Source organism: Chaetodon auriga, chromosome 17 (assembly GCF_051107435.1).
Source record: "Chaetodon auriga isolate fChaAug3 chromosome 17, fChaAug3.hap1, whole genome shotgun sequence".
In the NCBI taxonomy this organism is placed as follows: Eukaryota; Metazoa; Chordata; class Actinopteri; order Chaetodontiformes; family Chaetodontidae; genus Chaetodon; species Chaetodon auriga.
Genome location: NC_135090.1, coordinates 21906417 through 21931357, shown reverse-complemented (window position 1 = coordinate 21931357; position 24941 = coordinate 21906417). Strand labels below are relative to the sequence as shown.

Genomic DNA, 24941 nt, shown 5'->3' with positions numbered 1-24941 from the left:
CACGAACATCTGCTTTTTGATGCTTTCATGGAACATGAGGAACACTCGCTCGGGGAGATGGACTCGTTGGCGATCACATTCAGACTTTAGCGGCGGCTAAGAGTTAGCTTAGCATTTAACGTGTATGTAATTAAATACAACACGTAATCTCCTCTAAACATTTACAACTTTTTTAACATATTTTTTATAAATTTAATATACAGTTGATGTCACTAGATTGATTTAATTCACATTTGAGGTGAGCATCCATGTATTGGACTGCTGTGCAGTGATTATTAGCTGCACAAAGTCTCCATTATTCACCTCTACCTCCTACAGAGAGCCTAATGTCACTCAACATACTGCATACTAATATTACCATATGGAGCAGGATCTCATGGAGGTACATTAACATTTGTTGGATGAATATAAATGTCACATATGATGCAGACTCGATCATGTTTTTCGTGTCAAAGGTGTTTTGTATATTATAGCTGTACAGTTCCAAATTCACTCGCAGTAGTACGAAAACACTGTAATTTATTATCATATATGACTCATGCAATTATTTTTCCTTTTCCTTTGAGAAACTGAGCCATCCTTTCTCAAGGCAACACTATTATTATACTCTACTATGTGCATATATAGCTGATTTTATTCAGTATCCTTTTTCACTGTCGTTTTTGTTTCTTCTCTACGTCTCTTTTATTCTACAACAACTTAATTTCCCCAGCGTGGGATCAATAATGTTTTATCTTGTCTTGTCTTGATGATTTCAAACTGAGCAGTTAAGCTTGAAAAGCCAAGCTGGCAGGAAATTTCGGGAATCAAGACGTACATCTTCAGAGGATTGAAACGCCAACCAAAAGCCAACGAAAACAATCATTTTGCATGACTTCAGTCAGTAAGTACGGTGACAATTTCATTATTTAAGCTTTAATAATCTCTATTTATTGTAGAATATGTCACAAAAATACCAGTTTGCATGAAGTTATACAAACTAGAGATGATGGAGTTGGTTATTGATTATTTGAAAAACGCCCATGGTTGGCAGCGTGACTGCTGACGCTCCGGAGTCATTGCAGACACTTGAGGACAGGGGGCAGTGTCACTTCTTATGTAACTGCCACCACGTCAGCGCGCCTCATTTCTGCCTCCGGTCTGATCGCTGCCATATTTCACTTCAAGTGTTTGGAAGCTCTTGGACGGAAGCAGCCCGAGGCGGCTGCTGCTGCCTCCGACAGCATTTCCTCACACAAAGTTCAAATCAGTTTGCATATTAGAGCTCCGGCAGCAGGAGATCCTCACGCGCTGCACGCCTTCACCGCGCACCTCTGACTTCCTCATTTGCAATTTGTCTCACCGTTTTGCTCCTATTAATCCTTGTTCTTGGCTGCTTTATCAGCGAGGCTCGAAAGTTGTGTGATAAGAGGCGCTGACGCCATAGTGGGAATAAATTAAGAGGATCCACGCTGTTGTTTCTGCAGAGACTTTCCCTGCTGTGATACAGTACATGGAAGTTGGAAGGATTAAGAGAAAGAGAAAAGCCTGAGCCAAAGCATAATGCCTCTTTGAAATCCTCCGCACCCTCTGCAGACAACTAATTTCCCTCTCTACTTAAATCCACTCTGTCTTCCTCCCTCTCTGTCTTCCTCTTCCTCCATCTCTCTATCTCTTTCTCCCACGGCGGCTCTCCTCTCTTCGCCTTCTTGTCTTCCCGCGTCTCTCTGCGCTGCTCATAATGTCAATGCTAACTCGTGTTGACATCATGTATATGATGTTTGTGTTCCTGTGACTAAGCTGATCTCACCGGCTGATTTCCTTCATTTAAACAGCACAGAAAACGTTCTGCTCGGTGAATAGGCAGAAATTTGTCCTGTGAAATTGGCGCACAAACATACCATCAGCTAAGAAATCTTTACATACCAGCACATTTAATGCAATTATCAGTACAAAAATAATGGCTTCTTGCTCCGTCTGTCTGAACTTGCTGTGATCGGCTTACGGGGGGGAATGACAGATGACTGGAGGCCGATCAGCCAATGTGAGGGGCTGGTTTTTGGAGGGTTTAGCCTCCACCTCATCTCCGCCTTCACTCTCTTGGCAGGCATTCTGCCGTCTGTTCTTATTGTTCTCTCTGTCCTTCACCACCTCCCTCCCCTCTCTCCTCTCGCTCACCTCTCCTTCGTCCTCCCTCCTCTTCCTTCGCTCTACAGCAACAATCATAATTGGTGCAGAGACGTGCAAAACAGTATTGACAGCTCACGCGGCAACAACAGTAATGGGCATGCTGACACATGTTTTTCAAGGACGCACGGTGCGACAGTGCACAGGTTACTTATGAATGTGTCTGCATATCTGACGTTCAATAACTGGGCTTATGCTTTGCTAATGTCGAGATTCTGGACAAAGAGTCAAGTCATATTGATTTCCTTTAATCTCTATTGGTCACCGGTGGAGGCTGACAAAGGTTATGTGAAGAGACAAAGTTCTGACGTCACTTCAGGGTTCGCCGCTTTCCAAAGCTCCTCTAACACAATGAAATCTTAACTACATGCTCTTCTGCAGCACTCGCTCTTTGAATCTGAACCCTGTCACAATTTTAATGACAGGAATTCATTTAACATTAAAAAACTGCAGCATTCACACCTTCACTGACTGATGTTGGATGCATGTTATACAGTTTCGTCTGCATTCTCGTCTGTACAGAAGTTGCCTTCGACTTCCTGGCAGAAGTTTTTTGAACGGGAGGCTAAACTCTGTCTCTCTCTGTCTGTCACGCAGCTCCACTGACGGGATTGGCTCCACCTGAGCACACCTGAGGATCATCACACCCACCTGCTCTCCAGTACTTAAACCGCGGCTGTGCACACAGAATCATCTGTTGTGAACAGCGCTAACAGTCGTCTCCAGTTTGGAAGCTGCCTGTTTGTACAGCTGCTTACCTGCCTGACGCTCTCGTCTCTCGCCTGTCTCGGGTTTATTTCCAGTCCTGCTCTGGAGCGTGTCAATGTGAATTCATCGGCTTTGAGTACAAAGTCTGGACTGCCTTCCCTTTCTCGTCTCAAGATAACTGTTGGATCGTCTTGACTCGTCTGTTACTCATCTCACTGTTCCTTTCAGACCTCCCCGTCTCAGTGTCTTTGTGCAGCCTTTTGGGTCCTATGATGGAAATATTATACGATATAACTGTTTTTCTGCTACCTCTGTCTAAACAAACGGAGGGAACCACATGGCAGACAAGTTGCTTTGCAGGGCAGGACTTTTGGTTTTCTTACTTGTCTGTCTTCTCACTTTTGGAGCAGGACATGGACGTTCTGTCTGCTTAAGCTACCAGTTATTCGACATTAAATGAAGCTTCACTACATGTAAGAGAAATGAAAGCTGAACAGCAACATCTCAACAGGAGTTTTCTCCATTGAAGCTATGTTTTTTTCAAAAAATTGAAATAACTTTGATTCAGAGAACAGCAGTGCTACCAGCACGCTGCTGAGAAATGTATTCAAGCTAGTAATGCTATTTGTTCTGCCACTGCTGCCCTGCGCTGCTCGTGTCCAGCAGCTAAACTGAATTCTTTCTAGATGGAACTCACTCACTTCAGAATTTACAACCTGCTCCATGCTTGCTAAAATGTAGACCTAATTAGACCATTTTGGGCTAATTTTAGACTAATTATGTGGTTCACAGAAGGTGTATCAAACCAGAGAAAGCCCTGTGTCGATGTTCTGGTGTCTGTGTTTCCGTTCCAAACCTCTTGGTGATGTGTACTGTGGGTGCTGTAATGCAAATGACAAACCGCCTCGTCTTGATTAAAGGCAAAAATGGAAATAATAAAAATGTATTATTACACATTCGTCTGTGTGATTGATCCACCAGAGAGCATAATCACATCTGATGTTTGCAGGCTATTGCTCTACTTGTACAATATTCTTAATCTCATTACACTGCGTGTTTTCTCTGTATAATCTGCATGAATTGCACCGCGGCCCTCTCCTGTGTCTCTGCTCTTCTTATCACCCATCTGCTCTCCACCTTCCTCCCTGTTTCTTGCCTTTTTCCTGACTGTCCTTTGAAGATGCTGACCTTCCTGTTTAAGACTGTCGAAGCAGCAAAATCACTCCTTTCTGCTTCAATCTGCCTCTGTCATCCCCCCCTCCCTTGATCCTCTCCCTCTATCCTATAGTTTAGCTCAGTTTGCTTCATTTGCCAGTTCATAAAGTGCAGCGCAAGAGCATGTGCATTTTAAAAAGGAGGATGATGTGAAGCCCTTTCTCAGCATCAGTATCTCATTAGTTTTGATTCTTTAATATGCAGTATCACCACCAGAGTGTTGAGGCTTTAGTATGCTTCAAACGAGCAAGGTTGTACAAAAATGTTAATACCTGATCAAGGTGGGGCAAGAGCCTGCTATGAATGGGGATAACAGTGCACACCAGCTCACCTCAAAGGTATTTATGAGCTTGGACTCGGTGGTACACAAGAAAATTAAGAGAAGCAGTTGTTTGAAGAGCGGAGACACATTATTTTAATACCGTGCTTTAAAACCGGAGCTAACGAGGTGTCCTTCAATACACCAATCAATCTGCCTCTGTTTACTTCTCTTTGAAACTTGTTAAAAAATTAATTTAAAGTGGAGAATCTGCCGCTGTTATCATTATAAACTGCGTACATGATGTTCAGTTCTGGGGTGGAACAGTAACTACAGCTTTGTGAGCGGACGATTCCAACTCAAGTGCTGCTGAAAGCTCGATTTCTCTTCCTCAAGAAGAAGCTTTGAAAACTTTTAACTGCATTTCCTCAGGGAGAGCAGCAGCGTCCCCGGTATCAGCAGCAGCGTTAGCCTTTGCTTTGCTCTTGAAAAACATGTATTTTCATATTTGTTATGTTTTTCCATCACTCAGTCCCTCGGTGCCTCTTTTCCAGTCCGTCTCTGTCATGTCTAATAAATGTAATTAATTTGTCTGTTAGTATTCGGCTCACGCTGTTTTCTCCTCTCCCTTCCCGTTGCTCTTCTTTTAACTCCAACTGCTCCTCATCAGCCTCCTCTTGTCCTCGCATCACCCCAGCTTTCCTCCTTTCATCTGTTCATCTTTTCCTAATCCAGTGTCCTCCGTCTTTCCTTCCCGTCCTCCTCCATCCTTTCTGTCTTTCCTACACCTCCTCCGTTTCTCTCTCAGTTCTTCACTTTTCTTTTGCTTTCCATCATTTTCTCTAATCACACCAACACCTTGTTCGCTCACTGTCAGACCTCTTCCTCTGATTTTATAATCTCTCCCTCACTGTTTCCTTCCCTCCATCCGTCACCTCTTTTATTTTCCTGGTGGAATTTCTCTGAAATCGCTCCTGTCACAGATAATGACTCTGACAGTATTCAAAACAAGCTTTTGTGAAGCAAAGATGGAGGTTTCCAGCCAGGTGTGCTGCTGTCCTACAGTGCATCATTCTTCTTACACGCATCAGGAACAACATCATCGACATCCATCATGTGTTCCTGTGGTGGTGCAGCCTGTATTTTCTCATTTCTGGGCCGAGTTTAAGAGTTGATATGTTAAAACTTGATTCCTCTTTGCTCTGGTTTGGTCCCTATCGACTTGGTTCCCAGCTTCTCCTGAAAATGGGCTCGATAAGGGTGAATTCTACAGTAAATGTGCCATAAAACACAAACAATTAGTGTAGAGAGTCTAAAAAGCTCTTTAGAGCGGCAGAGGTGTTGGATAGTATCTTTGGTTTGTTACGAGCAGCACCTCTCACATTACACATAATCACTTGATTTAATGTTAACATAAAAACTTGATAAGGGGAGCTTTGAAGTTCTATTGCAGCCATTTTGCAGAAGAGGCAGAGACTCGTTTCTGCACCAACAGAAGCCTCAACTGACCAGAATGCAATGCAGACACAAAACAGGAAGCGATTTGTGCGACATGATTAGCTAGAGGTTGCTTGGCTATTGAAAACATCTCAGTATCGCTTTGACTGAAACACAGAGCTGAATGCTAATTCAACCCTTTAGTCTTTTTACTGTTTCTAAAAACATTGTAGGGAATGTTTGACGTGCAGACATCAAACTGTTCGAGGCTGCGTGGTTTAACACAAGGATCTGATGCATTTCGTTCCACTTGACTACAGTCAGATTACCCAGGGTGCATGTTGATGCTACGTGCAGGTAAACACAAACATGAAAGTGCGGCACAAACACGGGATACAATGAGAGCAGCGTGTACGCAGGCAGATCACACACATGCAAATATACTGTAAGCACAAACACACTTGAGTCATTTGACATTTACATCTTGTTGTGGTTGTACAGCTCCGTGCACGAGCTTAGTCTGACATTTGCACGAGGCTCCAAACTGCAGTACAAATGGCACAGAGATGTCAGGGACGCCACATTCCCGTGTAGATGAATCACTAATGTTAATAATTTATGCACATTCTCCACCTAGAATTAATGTTTGTTTGCTGTGTGATGGTGTCGGTATGTGACACCTGCCAGAAAACCTTTTCTTCCGCTCTCCTGAGTGAAAGTCCCGTGTTTTAAAGAGGACCGTGTGTGTCTATTTTTCAAACTATTTCCTCTCCAGTTACAAAAATGCAGTGTGATGAATAAATAAATGGAGGCAGAAAACAAGCAAACAATGTATAAAATTTACAGACTGAAAACAAAAGTCATAAAATAGACAAAAGTGACAAAAGATGAACTGTGTGTTCAACTCAATTCAAATGTTCGTATCTTGTATTCTTAACAGAAATCCAGCCTTCTGAAACAGCATCCATTACTGCACCACGCCGACAAACTGCAGATGTAACTGTCCTTCATTACACATCAGCAGTGTCTGCAGTCCACTGATTTAGAAACCCTCAGTTTCTGTGCAATAGCTCATGTGGAGATCAATGTACAGCTGGCTATATATAGCACTGCTTGTGTATTGGATTTCCCTGGCAGGGAGCTAAAAATAGAGTGAGGGGCGAGGAAAGAGGGGGCGAGAGGGACCCCATAGGAATAAGACAAACACAGAAGTATAAAGGAGGAGGAGGAGGGTCTGCATGGACTCTGCTGGCTGTACTTGCTATGCAGTGTTTATTTCACCCTTTTCTCCCCTGCTGAGTTTTGCTGTTGGTGTATTTGTGTTCACAGGCTCGAGTGAAGTGAAATAACTGTCCATAACTGCCTGTTTTTATAATCTCACCGTCACATTTCTTCCTCACCTGTTTGTCATTGATGTTTTTATGAGTAAACAGCAAAATTGGTAATGACAGTGGGTGTGTGACGGGGGTTTTAAACCCTGGACAGAGTTACATTTGTGGATCAGTGCCCACTTATCCCTTTAGCACCTTGGTGCCGAGGGAGTTTTACTTCAGTTACTCCACCGTGGAGCTCTTAAAGGATGCCTCAGGCAGAAGTAGTAGGTTTCCATGTCCGCTGGGAGGTTTTTACGAGCTGCGCTAAGCAGAAGCTTGTGTTCAGTGCTGATCGAGCTGCTGCTGCTGCTGCAAGTAGCCTCTCTGGCTGCCAGCTGCATGCTTTGCATCTGGACATGAGGTTGGTCAGGATTCAGGAGACGTATCCTCATAGAATTTCTGTGTATAGATAAATTCTTCACGATCGACTTTGAAATAGATGTAAAGGTTAAAGCTGTTTAATTATCGATTAACCTGTACATTATTAGCTTGATTGATATTTTGATGTTTTCTGACATTTTGCAGTGTAAATGAATCACTGGAGTCCAGCGTGACGTCTTCAGATCGCTTGTTGACTGACAAAACAATTCCACGAATCATTTCAGGACTGGCTGAGATCACAAAGGAATGGCCACAGTGAAAAACGCACCCTTCGATTCTCTCCGACCAATTATTTGTACAGACAATCCAAAAGTATCGTCATTTCATCTTTGTATACAGCCATGATTCCTAAAACGATTGGGGTTGTATGTTTCCCGTCAACCTGCCGTGTCTGTCTCTGCTCTCTGCCTTCTGCCAACCAATGAAGAGCAAGCTTGATCATGTGAACGGTAGAGATGGGAAAGATATTAATGACTTGCGAGTGTTCACGTCATAAAGACAGTTGTGTGATTACAGAGATGATTATATGAGGATTAAAATACAGAGCATTGATAATACAACATCCATTTAATTTGGGTTTAATTACACAGAGCGTCACTCTTTGGCTGATGGGAGACGTTCACATTTGTTTGGTTTTCAGCGCCAAGTCAGATGTATCAGAAAAATCTGTTTTCATAATTATAAATGGATGTGAATAGAAGACAGAAATTACTATTTCTCCAATGACATGAGCACAAGATGAGCTGCATCCATCCCTGTATCTGTTGTCACAACCAGCTCGTGACCAGCCATGCTTATCCTGGCGTTATATTTAAAATGTGCTGTGTGGATGCTAGTGAGGAAAAAAACAAAACAATCAATAAAACAGCCAAATGCTGCTCGTGGAGAGTCTCTCGAAGGGGAAGGAGGGGGCAGTTTTTACAGTGGTGGAGGTGTACTGGGCCCAGGTGCTGCCTGTGGCACCGAATGGACAACCACACCCACCAATCATCCACAGGACAGAGAGGCCAAACCAAACAGGGGCACTGGACCAGGACGCTCACACTTTAAAGCCCAGACTCTGTCCTGAAGACCCAGACAAGTATAGGCTACAAGGCTGAAGCTGTTTGAAGTTTTCTGGATGTCGAGATTAAACACTATCTGGACACGTTTTTACCTGGAAGACACGTTTTTACCTGTTTTTCTCCAAACATCAAAAAGACAAACTTAACAGCCACAATGTGCTTTTTAAAACAAACTGACATAAAGGCCGTTTAGTGTTTCATCACACAGGCGTAATGACAGGAAGCAGTTCTTCACGTGCTGACATGTTAGTTACCTCACTGTCCTGTCTGATTGATTAATATCGTTAGGATTGGATCGATGAGCATATTGATTGTGAATGGTCATTTTAAGATTCCTCTGAACTCTACCCTTTGTGTAATTATTGATTATCGCTCTGTCTTTTAAAATAGACTTCTGCCTCTCTGAACAGATATTAGTATTGATCCAGTGATATTTACAGTTGCTCTTAGCAGAACCCTTTTCTTTAACTGTACATGTGCACGTACTTTGTTATATCAGTTTGTTTTCAATCCAACACAGCAAACAGACGAACATGTTGGAGTATCTCGGAGTATTGTGATCTGCCTCTTTCCTGGATGTGAAGCACATTTTTGAACTCACAGCTTCAGATCTTGACATACTTTGAAAGACACTGCAAACATTTTCCTGTTGCATCGGTCGAGTCCTGCAGGGGCGACTGTTCAGTCCGTCACCACACTGTTAAAATAATCTGCATGTGTTTGTGAAATATTTGCTCCTAGAACACAGTTTGATGACACCATTGTCTGATTTCAGTCTGATGTTTTGTTTGTATGATAGCTGGGTGCTGTGAACTGTGTCTGTCTACCTCACAGAAGTGTGAAATTTGCTGTACAGATGCACTGTATTTGGGGCAGTTGAAGCAGTAAGCCTAAGACTGCAGAAAAGTGTGAGGGCTGCATCAGTAGTTATTTTTTCCCCGATCTGTGCAGCAGCAGAAGGCAATTTGACTGAGGACCAGTTGGCCTGACTCGGGAATAACCAGTTAAATAGGCCATGTGCTCCCTCGCTATTACTATGTTTGTGATTATGAGTCACACATTACTCCATAAATGGCAGGAGGTTCCTTAACCCTCTGCTTTTCTGGGCCTCATTAGAGGTGTTTTCATCGGGAAGCCGAGTTTTACTTTATATTCAACTGCGTTTGAACTCTCCACCATGGAGGAAAAAAATAACTTCAGTTTTACATAATTTAAAAAGCTGTATCTTCTGCTCCTATTCAAGCAGGTTACAGTGACAGGACAACATGCAATATTTTCCAAAATCAGACACAAACAAGTGTTGAAATCATTGTTTTGTTTTTTCAGTTTTTCCTCACAGATATTGTTGCATTTTCCAGGTCATGTACTTGCAAGCGTTTTAAAATCTGAAAGTTAGGTGAAAACACATTTAGAGGAAGCATTTTTGTGTGTAGAAAATGGACAGATGTGATCAAATATAAAGTGAAGTTATCATATCTGTAAACTCAAAGAAGTTAAAGGATGCAAAAAAAGACATGCCCATAGGCGCAACAATCTTAATATTTCATTTTGAGACATAAGACTACTTAGAGTTAATTTATTAATTTGTTGACAAATTACAAATGTTTAGAGTATTTTAACTGCTGATGGGATTGAGGCTGAAAAGTTGGGAGGACAGTCTTACTCTCATTCAGACCAAAGAAATCAACTTTTTAGACATTTGTCGGATGATCAACACAGAACTTAAGCCACCTTCAGTGGAAGGTACAGCAGAGTATCGTCAGTATAACAGCGATAAGAGATGTTGTGTTTGCTAAAAAGAATTAAATAGGACCTAAAATCGAACCTTGTGGTGCTCCACAGGAGGGAACCATATACTGCCTGAAGTCATAACTACCCATGGTCGAACTGCAGACAACACTTCCCACATGCCGTCTTCCCTCCAGCTCACACATTTTTCAGCCCTGTGTAAGAAGTTTAGAGTTTTCCCACATGAACAGGATTTATTGAAGCAGATTGCTGGTCCTGTAGCACTGAGGGATGAGAGCCCACCTGAGGTGGGGACGACCCATTTTGAGGCTGAACTGATTATTTTTTCTGGAGGCAGATACCATTGAAACATATGTGAGAATTTAGGCCAGTGGCTGCGAAGCGTCAGCGTGCTCCGAGGGATGTGATTGACTTTGTACCCTATAGAGACCACATGGCACATGTCAGCTCACATCAGGCTCTCGCTGCACTTGAAAGGACGTACAGACCCAGGCATGCACAATTTTTAAGATGATATAGATCTGTCATCATGGTATTTGCCACTGCACCGCTGGCTGCTTTCAGCTGCATCCATGCTGCATTCGCCCTGCAAGAAATGTTCTTCAATGTGGAGGCAGTGCAGAAAATATGGATGGCAACGTCTTTAAAAGTTCAAAGTAGTTAAAGATGTTTCTGTATTCTTGTTCCATTTTGTTTATTAATGGCCATTGTTGAGGCTGAGGTGGTGGATGCATGTGTAGCATGTTTGACTTTAATGCAGGAACCCAGAGTTTGCAACCTGTTGCAGATCGGCAGTTATCATTAGCCTTTAATGAACCGTAAACACAGCCTTTTCCTGACATTAAGTGTTATAGTTACAACTTTAGCCCTTATTTATTTGCCATAAGCACCATCTTTATCTAACCTAAACCCATAGTTTCCTCGCACAAATATTATAGAACTGGACATTTTGTTGTTGAACATGATCCAAAGGTTTGCAAAATCAGCTGCTACTGATGTTGCTGCCTGGCGATAGGGTTGAGATAATTCATCAAATTCAGACAGTCTTACAACTTCTGTTTCTCTGTACTGCAACAATAATGAAAACTTTTTTTTTCTCCAGGTGTTTCACCTGTGTGAAACATTTGCTTTTGATGTCTGGTTTGTATCATATTGTTTCCTCTGAAGAGCAAAAATGTCCATGTAATAAACCTGCATGTGACTGAAGAAACCAAAGAATCCCACCCAGCATCCTTCACTTCACAAAGTCTGCGAATCTTTCATTTAGTTGGATTCAACCCTTCGGTGAAGGGTCGGCTGTCATGGCAGATAGCCATCCTAGTTTAGTTCACATGGTTCAAAAAAGGGCATTACCCACCTCTTTTACTGTGTAACTTAAAGGCAAATTAACTGAATATGTATTTAAGATCCTATAATTTAATTGCTGTGATGGTTCAGTGTGATATTTATTCTGTTCCATCAGTCAGTCACAGTCTTCAAACAGACCAGCCGGGCACACATAGAAGGCCCTCTTGTGTAAATATGTGTGTGTGAAGATGGCAGGTGGGTTGAATTCCCTTGTTACCCACACATGCACCCATGCATTTACACACACACACACACACACACACACACACACACACACACACAGTGACTCACAGGGCAGCACAGCCTACTGTATCAGTCTGTGGGTCGCCAGGGGCTGATGGGGCCACTCAGCCATGAAAGAGGGTATGGAGGCATAACAGACAAGCACGCACACACACACACGCGCGCGCAATATCACATGCAAATGCACATGGAGACACATGCACATCATTTTTCTCGCACAAGTAAATATGTGACATGCTGTTCTCTCTCTCTGTCCCTCTCGTGTGTTTTTGGGACGTCTTAAAAACACAAGGTGTGATGTGAAAACACTGATTTGTGTCTGTGACTAAGATTAAACTTACTGGATTTTCCCATCATGACTTGTGATCATGTGACATGTGTTAATGCTTACGTTTAGTAACGACGAGCTGCAGGAACGTGGACTCTGGTTTCTCTTCAGTCTTCCGCCTCCATTTTATCCAGGCAGCTACAATTTGGCAAAGCAGAGCAGCATATAAACAAATCTTGCCGGAGATGGGATTGTCCAGTCCGATCAGTCTGAGGCACCTTGAAATTCTCCACTGCTGCTGTTAGCCGGTCGGGGTCAAAGACTCGCCACGTTTGGAAAATGAATACAAGGCTTCAAATCAAACCGCTCCCTTAAGACTTCCTGAATGCTGTGCGGTTGTGCAGCAGGCCGTCTGGCTTCAACCTGTACCGAACCAGACCAGATTAACCGTCGAGCCTAGCCTTTGGTCACACAGGAGCTGTGGGGCTGTAGTCAGGGCCCTGAAGGCTTCAGGCACCTGAGAGTTTGGGGGCAGTCGCCTGTTTCGCCTGGTTGCATTTTAAACTGTTCTGAAGTCCTTTAAATCCCAAATAATCCTTTAATAATCAATTATTCTTTCAGATGATGATGATGTAAAAATGACCTTCAACAATGTTAGCGATCACTTTCGGCTCCTTCTTGTCATTTTTCTTATTACATCATCATCACGTCCACACATGCAGTAACTCTTATTACATAACAATCCCCAGTTTTCTAATCTTTCATTTTCACGTTTCTACGTTCACACTCACGGTGGTGTGTGTCGATACACGAACCACTAATCAAAGGAGATTCTACGAGTTGATTTCATTCTGTTAATCTTTTTCTTCAGAATAGATTGATCTTTTCTTTGATCATTAGTTACTTACAAGATGATAATTACTGCTGCACCTCTCAATCAGTTGTAATGTTATTAGTCATTTGATCACTAACAATTATTCCTTTATGTTAAGTCTTAGTTTATCCTTTAATAATAAACTCATTAGAGATGAAATAACAGTTTCTCATTGTTGGTCACTATTATTACATCATTAGTTGTTAGAAGTAACAATTAATCTTACATTACCTCATTTATTTTAACTAAAACTCTCACTCATGCAGTGCGCCAAGTTTTGATTTTAGTGGCTCCATACAGACACAAATCAAACGGTTTGAGTTCGTTTTATTCCTCTGGCTCTCTGCTGGAGCTTAACTCACCGCTGTCAATCATTCCCCTCAGTTATAATGTGGAAAAAAACTGAAAGCACGCTCACACCACAGATCCGTGTTTGGATGTTTTGTTCCTTAATGAGTTACACGATGCTAATTGTTGCTGTATGTTTGAATCAGTCATGCTGTCAGCTTGCACGATGTGTCCTCAATTCCAGCCAGCACGCTCTTGTGCCATGCTGTCTTTGTGCGCGCACGTGTGTGTGCGTGCGCGCGCGTCTTCTTCTCCCTCTAGCCTACATCACTGTAACCCCCCCTCACCTCCTCCTCCTCCTCTCCTTCACACATACACACACCAGTCCCACCTCCCCATACCCAAACTACAGTGAAGCCCATTCAGCCGATTCTCCGCAGTGCTGGAGGAGCAGAGTGGAGTAAAGAAGGATAAGGAGGAGGAGGAGTGGAAGAAGGAGGGAAAAAGAGGGGAGATACGGGGAAACACGAAAAAGGCGAGAGAGAGAGAGAGAGAGAGAGAGAGAGAGAGAGAGAGAGAGAGAGCGAAGGGGAAACTGTAAATTTGGTGGCCAGGCTTCCCAGTGCGCACACGTCTCTCGTCGGCTGCACTGTCCGAGCAGCTCTCCGCTCTGCAGGGTGAGTAAAGCTCCTGCTGCCTTATTTTTAACTGCGCCTCACCAAACCCTTCCTTCCACCCATCTATCCCTCATCATTTCACCTCACCTCCGTCCCTCTCGCATCTCCTCCAAAGCCCCTCGCACTCTTTCGGGCTTGTTGAGGCGAGCTCCGCTTCTTTGGCTGCGCACGTCAGGACTTCTGTTTCGGCTGCGGGGATGAGAAACGATGCTCTCGCATGTGACTGCGTGTTGACATGAGATTCCAGCCTCCCTCGTCCTCCCTCGGAATAGCCGGGGATGTTGTGTAAGAGAGGAGGCTCAAGTCTCTCTGCGCCCTTCGGTCTGAGGGGAGAGATGTGCGCTGTTTCGCTGACAGCCGCTGATGAGTGTGTCTGCACGGCTGTTTCCTGGCCTGTTAGCGGAGGAATGTACTGTACAGTGATTAGTGTGGCGCATTTGGAAGGAGCGCGCTGTGACACTGTACAGTCGATACGGAGTCTGGAGACTGAACAGCGAAGCCGCTTCGCTCCCAGCGGCGCGTGGAGGAGAGAAGGGAGGAAAGAGTGTGTGTGTGATGTGATTGTGGCAGTGGAGTACGTGTGTGTGTCAGAGAGAAGCATAGGGAGGAGAGACCAGGAATGTGTGTGTGTGTGTGTGTGTGTGTGTGTGTGTGCTCTAAAAACTCCTGGCTCCTTCTTGGGGAACCCATCCTGTGATACTGTTCCAGCAGACTGCAGCACTTCTCTTCGGGTCCATCTCTCTTTCTCTTTCTCTTCTTTACATACATATGCATGATGTGTAGCAAAGGAAGAAGGACGAAGAGCTGACAGAGTGAGAGATGAAGGGAAGCTCCTTGTTTTCCAGCTGTTTGTCGTCTGCATTCTGGTCATTAGAGTGAGCCACTGTCTCCTACTCTGCTGAAGACAAAGGAAACCTGCAGAGATGTTCCTCCTGGAAGGAACAAACAGTGCAGCGTGTGATGATCCTTATGTACTGTGTAAAATGGGTGTAAATTACATCGCACACAGTTTTTTTTACGGTGTTACAGCAGGCCTTATCATGACACGCCTGTAAAATACGTGTCAGGGTCCCTCACATGTCAGGTTTCTAGCCAAATGTTGGATTTTCAGAAAATCTGCTCTTATGCAAATATCAGGAGGTGGTTCATCGATACAAAGGAGTTCATTCTGCACATTAGTATTGAATATGGTGCAGTTGCCTTGATCAGCTGACTCCAGCTGCTGATCCACAGCTTTTAGAATAATCCCAGCTTCCTCGGTCCTAATCAACACTCAAATGTTGACATTTATCGTTTTTACAAGAATCGCAGATATGGTAACTTCCATATGACATGACTGCAGCACAGGCAGACACTTTTTTGAGAGAATCTTCTGCTGCACAATGATTTGAATGAATTTTCATTGACTTTTTAGCTGACTGCATTAAAACACTTTGAGAACTCGGCTAATCCGTTGAGTAATTGAGTGATCGAGGTAAACCCAATCTGAAACTTGGCTTCCTGTGAGGAAGACCTTTCCTGAGAGGCCTTGGAAGAAGAGTCAGTATCTGATAGGTATGGATCATCTGTGCAGACGAATTATTACGATCCATATTTACATTTATTGTTAGGCGGCGACCTCTAGCGGCCATAGTAGTTATCGTGGAAGCAAAGGATCAAGTCAGGTGACGCATAAAGAGCAAGAAAGTCTGCAAATGGAGGAAGGTGGTGGGGATGGATGGATCGAACAAACACAAGACTTTCGTCCACGAGGCTGCTGTTCATGTCCCAAATGTCAGTGTTGACTGATTTTAATTTGGATAACATATGTAACTTACTTATTTTAACCCAAACCATGACCTTTTCCTAAACTAACAAAGTAGTTTTGGCACTTAAACACAACCAAACTGAAGTGTTTCACAGTGTTAATCAGTTGACATGTATGTCATTTTGGGAGTCTTTCTCCATCGACCTGTTCAGTCATTGGTAGGTTTCATGACATGTTTGTCTGACTTTCAACACCAGCTTGTTTGGAATAAGCTGTAAACCGGAACAGTAATATACTCGACCATAGATGAGCCTGTTACACTGCTGCCCTCACTGTTGAGAGATGATCCCTTGGCAATGCTTTGCACCATAACCACTCGCACTTTACTCCAAAGATGGAAACAAAAAAGCCCTCCTTGCTTACCCTTAACTGGAGAGCAGTCCAGAGAGAATCAAAGGCCAAGAGGTTCATCAAACAATCCTCCAACTATCCAGCAAACCGAAATCCACCTGAGAAGAGAAAACAAGAGATCAGCTCTGGTTTTCCTTGACAACTAAGACTCCTTGCTGTCTTGCTCCTCATTATCAGTGCTGTGGCTTTTCCTGCTACACCTCAAATAAAACGCCCAGCTACAGTTAATGCACAACGACAACAAAAGTACAATTTAGGAAATGCAGTAAACTATAAACTGAGGTAGAATTAGACAAGGTTGGTTGAAGGAAAGTGGGTTAAGGCTCATGCTCACAGCGGAGTAGAATATGCCTTGAATTAAATAATTAGCTCCTCTTAATAATACGAGTGGGGAACAGGTGAATTCATGCAAGTTTAAAATCCCTGTACAGCAGGTTAGGACGTCTACACAAACATTTAGGTGACTGCAGAGGTGTTGACGGATCTGTGCGCTGGTTGTATAAGACATGAAGTATCATCATCGTCAGGTGGCGTGCAGCTCGCTGAGGTGACGGGGAATGAATCACACGCTAACTTCAGCTGTTTAAACGGCTGATTGATGGTGGGAGTCAGTGAACAATGGCAGGGTCAGTGCTTCATTTTCCACCGGGGGTTACTCGAGGTACTGAGAAGTCCTTCAGACAACATGTCGCGTTAATACCTCCAGATTTCATGTGTTACAGCAGCTTCAGGAGCAGGATGACGATCAAGAATTTCACTTTAAATCACCCCATTTTAACCAGCGTTTGTCCTGTTTTTCTCAGACTCATCAAAGTTAAGGAGGTTTAGAGCAAACCCATGAAGAAAAAATCAATTACAAACTCAACACGTTTGCTTCTGACTCGTCCAAGCTTTTTCCATAACCCGAACCAACTGCGAGCAGTCAGGTATCGACAACAAGGTTTACCATTAATAAAGAGAGTGTTCGGTGAAGAACGCCTTTCTGTTCTCACATGTTTCTACTGAAAAAGAAAGAAATTAATAGACTTAAAAAACTACACAGGGACAAATCTTAATAGATCACATGAGAGTATAAAGTGAAGATTACGCATTTCATGTTTTAATGTTTCACAGCGAAGAGCAGTGATTCCTTTGAGGCGACGACAACTGAATAAAAACAGGAAAAAACCAGGAGAAGGCAATGAGAAGGGACTTGAGCGAGAGACTAGAGGAAGTCCTTGGAGCCAGCAGCAATGCAGAAATGGTTGATTGAGTTCGTCCGAGGAGATGATGCTCGAAGCTTTTCTGTCTGCAATGTCTTTGACTTCCAAGAGTCTTGAATCATCCATCAGCAAAACAACGGCAGTGGTACTGAAACACTTAAAACAACCTTAACCAGCCTCTTGTTGCAATGACTGCTGGTTGTGAGATGCAATGGTGGACTTAGATTGATATATAACAGCTTTAATGCTGCATATCCACTCATGCATTTGGTTGGGGTGGACGTTTGGCACACAGAGCGACTGATGTTTGCATCCCTTTTCCGACCTATCGGCACCAGAACCTGCAACCCTCTCCTAAACATGACCGGACCTGCAGCATAAAAGAGGCAGATCAGATAACACATATGGATTTGTTTGTCTGTGACAGCCATTTGGATTTGGTTTTGGACGGCACTGCTGCTGCTAAGACTGAAGGACCTGCTGGAAGCTCAGCGTGCTCGAAACAAACCAGTTCATATCATCCAACTGCGTCTGAAGATTAAAGTGCTTTGTGCTCTGAACGGCTGCACTTGAAGGCAGGGCACAAAGCCTGCTTTTGGCTGCATCGCGCTGCCTTCCCCATCTCTCTCCAAGAGCTGTGTGTTTTGCATCTTTGTTGTCTCAGCACAATTAATCCTACAAATGAGGATAAGGGAACACACTTTCGCACAGCCTCTCCTCAGAGGCATCCGTGGTGTTGTTCGTACAAAATGGGATTGAAATAGCAGCGTGAGGAGAGTTTAGAAAGAAATTCTGCAGATTTACTGACCTGGTCAATCACTGCATGAAGAGGACGCGCTGAGGGGCTTGTCGATTTTGGAAACAATTTGTTGGAATTAGCCCCCCCAGTTTGAATGTCTATTCAACAATCTGACATGTTTTCCCTCTTTAATCCTATTCAAGACTCTCAGATTTCAGAGTGGTCGACCATTTCTTGGATGTGAGCAACAGTCAGAGGTCCAGCATCACCCGTTGGATCGAGTCTTTTCAGGTTCAAACCGAGAATCAGAACCTAAAGAAAAAACAGTCCAGTTAAGCAGAAAACGGTCGACATGGCAGACATTTTAGAGATGCCTTCCACCCAACAGCAGCGATGTATTTTCAGTGTTCGTATCGTGCAGAGTTAAGGTCGATTCCCCCTCTGGCCAAAGCCAAATGTGACCTCAGATTACACCACATTCAAAGCGAGTGAAGGTGAATGAAGACGCCTGCGTGTGGCTGGGTGTGAAAACTGCTCTGCACATGGAGAAGCATGTAGAATGTGTCACGCTTAACGCTGCCTGCCTGCCAGCCGTGGTGCGTGTGTGTGACGTGCAGAGTGTGTGTGTGTGCTACAAGGACTTTCCTGCGTTTTTGGGCCAAGGTCTTTCCCTGTGAGCTCCCTTTCCTTTTCTTCTCCTCTCCTCTCTCATTCTCCTGCTGTATCTCTGCTTATCTCTCCCTCTATTCTATCTACCTCCCCACAGCACATTAACACACAGTCTATTGCAGGCCTTCCCTCGTTTTCGCCCGTGTGTGTGTGTGCGTGTGTGTGTTTTCTTACCCGCCGCATAAGCTAATTATCTTTATCAGCCCAGCAGTCGTTCTGGAGACTACAGGATGAGGGTTTGTTTCCCAAAGCTTTCATCGTCTTAAGTACCGCTTTGAGAAATGAGAGTCTTCTGGCTGCTCCCAGACGCATGAACGTGGTTCAGCATCGTTCTTAGAAATTGTCTCGTCTGGATGAATCGATGCTGTTTTTAAAGATATATACGTTGTTTTTGGTATTTTAGAGGTAAATGTCTTGAACAGCACTCACATCCTCCTTCAGTGTTACTGAGGACTGAAGAAAGAAAGGACCAAACAGTCTTTTCTCATTGTCCATAATCCTTTTGGCTCTTTCGTCTCCTAACATTCACTTCTTCCTTCCTCATTCGCTCTAACGCATTAATCAGGAGTTATTTAATCCCAGAGATGTGTCTGACCTTTGACTCCTTCCCATTTTTGTTTCCCTCCTCCTTTCTCTATTTGTTCCCTCCGTCCTGCATGACTCCTCTCCTCCCTTCATCTTGCCTTCTATTCTTCTCATCTTTAAATATCCATCTCTTTTCCTGCCAGTTGGCACAAGCCTCTCACTGCTGACAGAGGGACATATTGCCTTCTCAACAGAAAACAACCCCCAACCCCCCACCCCCCCACCCCAAAGCTAGCAAGCTAACCTGGGAACGCCATCTGTGGAGCCCCGCCCGGCACCACGGGACGCGTCGTTTCGTGATGCTCAGCAGTTGCTTTGCTTCACTCCATATTGACCCGTCGTCGCTGCAGACTCTTTCATCCCTGTTTCATCTCATTCCAGTTATTTATTTTATTTCTTCGCCACTTCTTAATTTTCGGAGGCAAGATTTCAATCCTCTTGGGACGCCTGTCAAAGGAGATGTACTTAGATATTGATTCATATCGGTGCTACAGTTCTTTTGTGGCAGGAAACTGGACTCAGGAAAACGTGTTTCCCTGTAAAATGTAAAAATATTGATTGATTTTTTGGATATATGTTCCAGTAATTTGGTTGGAGCCACCGTTTTCTAAATTTAATTAATCAGGCTTTCACCTAAACAGTCAAATTTTAAGATATTTAGTCAAACAAAAGTAAATCAAGTCAGTCAGAGCTTGCTTTTTCCTCACATGCTGCGTGTGTATCCACAGTTAAAGACGATCGCCCAGCCGTCTTTAGAACTACTGTAAGGATCGTTTTCTTCATTTAATTTAGATTTTTTTCTCACCTCTTTAGCAGAACTTGTCACAGAAATGAAAGTTCAAATCTGACTATTTCTCTTCACGATGACTAAATAACCAAATATGACAAAACTTTTTTTTCCGTGTCATTTATGAAGAGTTTAATGCTCAAAAACTTTTCTTCATCTTTGAGAATCAGATTTAATTGACCACATCACTCACCGTAAGAAGCTGACTGAAACTTTAAAGGCTCCCAAAACGTATTTTCTCAAAGTTTGGCTTTTGACAAACTGAGCAGTGAGAAGTTATCCCCTGATCTTTTTCTCAGGGTGATGTTTTTTTAATGTGTCGTTGTTTGTTGTTTGTGCACCTCAGACAAAGTTACAATTGTGTCTTTATTCATTAAGTGAGACGCACAATTACCAACACGAGCCGTCACGATAATCACCAATAACGAGGCTTGTTGATAGTAGATAAAAACCATCTCTCAGACTACTGCACAATGGGCTCTTTATTAAGTAAATGGCCTATTTCCGGAAATTAATTCATATGTACAAAGCTCCTGATTAAGGGGACTTATTATCACTCCTTCAATGACAACCCTGCTTTAATGCCTTAATTAGCAACGCACACTCATTCATTAAGTTGGACTTCACTGAGGATGCTTCTAAGCCTCCAATAAAATTAAACAGAATTAATAATGAATCCAAATAAAAATTTGAATCGTGCTGAGGACTATTGTGTCAAGCCAGTTTTGTAATGTAGAAGCCAGGAAGTGGATCGGGAAGGTTCACGCAGGTGATTGGCTAACGGCGCTTCAGGTCAGTCAGAGCACCAGTTTATAGACGTTCAACAAGGAAAACAGACAAATCTTCAGATTTTGATGCATCAGCAAGAAATCAAATCAGTCACAATGAGCATTTAGAAAAATAAACGCTGTCATCTCCAGCAGCACTGCAGCTGATCCTGACCTCTGACCTCCCGTTCCCTCCTGAGGGGAAACCCACCTTCAGGAGAAGACGCTGTCACAGAAATAAGTGTGTAAATAACAGATGTTTACTCCTAAAAATATGTGGCACAGCAGTCTCCTGTGTTACAGTCAGCAGCTTTGTCGACCTAACTATGCGCCCCATCCTCCTTATAAGAGGTTTTGTGGTGCTGTAGCACTTTTGTTTCTTAAGATAAGATAAGTGGGAAACTATGTTGCTACAGACAGCAGTAATAGCAAGAATAAAGAAGAAGATGGACGATGAAAAGGAATACAGGATCCAAACTATGTATGTGCACTAAATACAGAAAGTCTATTCTTTGTTATGCAGAAACTGGCTTGAGAAGCATTGAGAGGGGACGTTTTGCAAGCTGATACTTTCCATCCAAGCGAGTGATCACCGACGGACCTTTCCAGGTTTAAACACAAACAGGCTGATTGGCAAAACAGCAGAAAAGCCTAAAGAGGAGGGCTCGTCTGGCCCAGAGAAAGACGGAGAACGAGTGAGTGTATTCTGTCAGGAGAGAGGAGAACCAGGGCGGTTTCAGCACCACAGGGGTGGACAGCTCCCCGGCCTGCTGCTCGCTGCTGGACTCCTGAAAAATACGTGAAGAAGAAAAATCCTCATCATGGCAAACATCGTGTAGACGTATAGATCTTAAAGCTGACAGGTTGATCAGACATTAGACAACATCCAGTTCACAGTATGTGTATCACCGTTTTTAATGGACACACACTTTTGTTTTTAGTTATTTTTCATTTTCATTCATAAAATGTTCTAATCAAAATATCTTTTTTAATGTTCACACTCGTGAAGCGTAAAATTTCCCTTAAATCACTCCTTAATGATGTTCCCTCCGTCCTTTCTCTCTTCCTTCTTTCATTTTTTACCTCCTCCTCCTCCTCACCTCCCTCCATCCACCCTCTCTCAGCCCTCAGCCTCTTCTCACCTTCTCATCCTGTATCCTTCTTCCTTCCTTCCTTTCTAACCTTGCCTCCTACCAGCCATACTCCTTACTCCCTACACCTCCTGACCCACCTTTCCTTCATCCATTCTCTCTTTCTCTACTTCCCCTCCTGACACCTTTTTATCAACCCTCCTGTCTTCACAGCTTCTCCTGTTGTTCTCCTCTCCTTCCTTTCTTCCTTTCCTCAGCTCCTTGCACCTCCCCTTCCTCTTCCTCCCTCCTTTCATTAGCCTTTCTCCCCTCTCACATCCTTTCACCCCAATTTTTCCATTTCACACTGTTCTTCCTTTTCCATTCTCTCATTTCTTCTCCTCTCTTTTCCGAATCTTTCCTCGCAGGCATCCACCTTCCCTCCTCCTCTACTTTCTCTTCCACCTTTCCTCACTCCTCCTTTCCCACATCATTACCTCTGCCTGTTTGTTCCTAAGCACCAGAGCTCCATTCATCTGTAATTCATTACATCGCCTCTGCTCCTGGATTCTCCCAGCACACACACGCAGTTAGTTAGCGGCTGGTGCGACCTGGGAATTGTGGTTATATTCTCAAGGCTTAAACTACAAAGAGAACTTCATCCCAGCCCATTTGTTGTCAGCTATCTCAGCAAATACAGGCCTGGTTCAGTTTTGTGTGTGTGTGTGTGTGTGTGTGTGTGTGTGTGTGTGTGTGTGTGTGTGTGTAAGACCTCTCTATAATATTTGGTGCACTGATCCATTACAGCACTTCTTGTCCTCCAAACCCACATTTTCTTCAGGCTTCCATCTCAATAGTTTCAAAGCCACAGTTAATAATAATAAACACGACTGAAACTGGACAGATTGTTTTCGGTGTTCGTGGATTCAGATTGTGTTAATCCCTCTGAGGCCCAACATGTTTTTATATTGAACATGTTTCCCCACATGCAGAAAAGATTGAAGATAAAACTGGAGGGAGAAATCGATGAGCAGGTCGGCCAAAATGCCTAATTTTCTGAAATGATTAATTATAGATCGTAGTTGGCTGCGAGAAAGTGACAGTAACCATTGAAATTTAAAGTAAAGTTTTAATGAGTAAATCACTTCAGAAACATACATCATACTATATATTTAGACTTCCATTTATTATGTATTGATAGATACTTGTTTTTAATGTATCTTGTATGTGACATAACATAACGTGCAGTAGGAACAAAAACATGCACATAAAATATCTACATTTGACCAAAACTGATCTGTTTGCCGTTTGTTTTAACATATAAAAAGTTTTGTCACAGAAATGAACAATAACAGCAGTAAATACAAGCAGAGCTAAAAAGCTAAAAAGGCTAAAAAAAAGTAAGCCAGACAGCAGGAACTGCTCTGGTTTGGTCTCTGGATAGCAACAGCGCTAAATGAAGGCAAAGCTAGCTGATGAGCTAGCCACAGCTAAAGCACACAGACAGACTGCAGTGTCTGCATTCAGAGTTCATCGTGGAGATTATGGCATCGGTTTGTTTCGGGGAACAGTCGTCTTAAAACGGCTTTTAAAGATTACAGCCGTCCTCTGAGTTCCACAGTTTGCAGCATGAAAACTTTCCTCCTCAAAGTCACTGCGTCCCTAACTGCTAACTGCGTCCCTCTGCCTTTGCAGGACAGTTTGCTGCATTTCAGAGAAATGCAGAAGTTTAAAATGTAACGATCCAAACAACTGGACCACCTTCGTCCACAGTGCCCTGCCCTGAGTCTGAGGGTTGTTTTCCTGTGTATGTTTTAGTGAAGAGGAGCAGCATGAATGAAGCAGCCTGAGAGGCCACAGGGTGAGACAGTTATCAGAGTCCTGCAGGTCTGTTCAGAGCGCAGGATGGATGTGTGTGTTTTGACTCAGCAGCGCTGAGCGTCTGACTGCCTCTCATGTTGAGCCTGACATTTCCAGCACTAAGACTGATGCTTATTTACACGAGCCAAGCACAAATCACCTCTGTCTTATTCGGAGGACGTGACTCTCCGAGCGCTGACGCCTCTCAAAGTGTCAAACGTCTTTCGGTGACGTCTTCATGTTTGACTCTGCACAGGGGGAAAGTCACGGCGCTCTCCCTTCCCCCGTTTCTCTGCACTCTCACAAACAGGCCAACTTAGAAAACTCCATGTTCTGCTGCAGTTCTCGTATATTTGGGGGATTGTATTGAGTTATGGGCCCTGCTGTAAAATTCATGTGCTGCCTGCAGCAATAATACAAATGTTACTGTCTGGATCCCACTACAAACACACACATATCCTTCTTACTAGTTTTAAATATTTATAGCTTATCCACAGGCTCAAGTATTTGAGACTTGTACGTGGTCCTTGGTCGAGGTCATGCCAGAAAGCTCAACTATTTTTGGCGGTCAGGCCTCCTCCAGGTCTTTTCTGTGTGTTTGCACATGCAGGTATGCTTCTCTTCATCTGTTTTGTTTGCCTGTGTGGTCACATGTGCACACGTGAGCATCTGCAGCCACACCGCCACAGGCCTGACGGGTCTGCCGTTACCTCTGCAGGGGGTTCGATCAGCTCACCCGAGGCCAGGGGTGTTTTAGCATATCGAATGTTTGTAACGTGTGACTCATGTCTGAGTGAGCGAATCCTCTCTGACACCGCTGAATGTGCTCTGCAGCGTTTCGCCTGAATGATGAGGTCACTCCTCACCCTCCTCCTGCCTGACAGCGACTTTCTTTCTGCTTCTTATCTGTCTGCTTCTGATCTTGTCTGCCGAGTTCATTTCGTTCTCGGCTGTTCTCTTATCGGCGTCGCTCCTCTTTTTCTCAGCCTTGTAAACAAGATTTTAAAAGTCACTGAACCTCCTGCGACATCCTGTTTTGTATGTCGGGTATTTGG

At 43.5% G+C, this 24941-nt stretch overlaps 1 protein-coding gene across 1 annotated transcript in view; it reads left to right on the top strand.

Annotated features, from left to right (window-relative positions):
• Window positions 1–13771: 13771 nt before the first annotated feature.
• The window catches only part of cacng7a (calcium channel, voltage-dependent, gamma subunit 7a), a 33528-nt gene continuing 22358 nt past the window's right edge, over window positions 13772–24941 (top strand). The window contains exon 1 of the mRNA XM_076755381.1: window positions 13772–14049. The gene's annotated coding sequence lies outside the window, so the exon portion shown is untranslated. The remainder of the gene's footprint in view (window positions 14050–24941) is intronic.